Below are 1831 nucleotides of genomic sequence, written 5' to 3' on the forward strand. Positions count from 1 at the left end.
CGGTTTGTGGGAAACCAACGTCAGGACCACTCTGCACACTGATAGGGTACCGTCTTGGATGGCAAAATGGGTCCGGACTTCTCGGTTTGAACAAATGCGGGTGCTTTGAGGATCAGCCTGAGATATGCCTTTATTTATGCAGAGACCGGGTGTCGGTCATTCTATGTTGTATCAGCTTGATGCTATATTTTGAATTAATAAAATCACCTTTAATAATAAAAAAATATGTATTTTTAAAGGAATACGTGCTCGCCTCCCTTTAATTAGAGAATGTTATCAAGAAACTCACAATAATTGGTGATCTGTTGGTAATGTGTCGAGGCCCATAAAATATACGCGCGTGCACCGTGTATCAATTGTTACTTTATTTTTAATCCATATCTGTATAAGCTGGCCCCAATCTTCAGTCTGAAGAAAACAAATCAGGCATGTAACGAAAGGTGGTAAACAAATCGTAAGAGTTGACTGGAATCTAAGCACATGTGGCAACTAAGGTGGCTGCCACAAATCAATCGATTGACGTTTGCGAGTTTTAAGCCGCTTCGGAGGCCGTGCTATGAGGCTGGTTGAACCGTCAGATATTTGTCTCGCATGGATTTATGTGAACGCGCGAATCGCGTGCTTTGCCTTCACAAATCCCTCCACACACACATCGTTTGGCAAAGGGAGCACCACGCAGCTGGCCTCACCACCACATAGTAAAAACTAGGTCAACGTTTACAGCCAGGGCGCCGACCGAAACTTACGCTGGACGATCGCAAGCCGTGTGATTAGTTTTGAATCGTGCGCCTGGCAGCCCTCCGTGCTGGACACAGAGAGGCCCACGCGAATTGTTTTTTTAACGCAACCTTATCTCTTCGTCCTCCTCCGTTCCTTCTTCCTCGCAGCACGCGAAGGTGAGCTCATGGGTGGCCGCGGTGAGTGTCGTCGACGAAGCGACCATCGGTGACCTATAAGCGCTGTGAGACTACCACCGCCCGTTTTGCTGCAACCCCGACCATGTGCATGAGATGCTCCCCCCCTCCCCCCCCTCCCCCCGACTGGCTGCAATGGCGCGAGGCGCACGCTGCAATGGCGATGGGCGGCGCTGGAGGCATTGCAGAACCGGCAGAACCCCTCGTGTTGCAACCGTTAACAGAAAAGCTTCAAACCCTAGATGGAAAGCTTCAACTGGAATAGAGAAAGCTGCAAGCTTTCGATGCCCTCGAGGAAAGCTACAACCATTGACATAAAATGCTACCACCTTCGATGAAAAAAGCTTCAACTGAAACCATAGAGCAAGCTTCAACCAAGTGCTGCTAAGAAAGAAAATAGCTGCAACCATTGATAGAAAAGCTACGTCCGTAGATGAAAAAAGCTCCAACCATTGAGATAGAAAGCTACAACCAAACACCGCGTAATTAGAAAAGTTGCAACCGTTGACAGAGAAAGCTTCAATCGTATGTCGAAAAGCTTCTACCGACGACTGCAAGGGGGGAAAGCTATGTCCGGTGACCGGGGCTGGGCGAGACGAAGATGCTACATTTGGGCTTTGCTGGAACCGGCACTTTCTTTTGCTACGATCGGTGGATAATTTTGCTTCCATCGACAATCGGAGGAGAGATGCGTATTTTCGTGAGCTCGCCGTCGGGGGCTGTCTCCGGCGAACCATCGCCACCGGAGCGTGGCCGTCATGCACTGGAGTTGCAAGCGTTTTGCACCGGAGCTGCAAGCCTTCAACCACGGGCACATGCTGCTGCATCCACGGGAGGCGAGAAACACATTTGCGGCGACACAGGTGAGTGCGGCGAGGGGTGACCAACGTCGACGGGGAACTGAGCTGCAAGCGCGA

Source organism: Triticum aestivum, chromosome 1A (genome assembly GCF_018294505.1).
Source record: "Triticum aestivum cultivar Chinese Spring chromosome 1A, IWGSC CS RefSeq v2.1, whole genome shotgun sequence".
NCBI lineage: Eukaryota > Viridiplantae > Streptophyta > Magnoliopsida > Poales > Poaceae > Triticum > Triticum aestivum.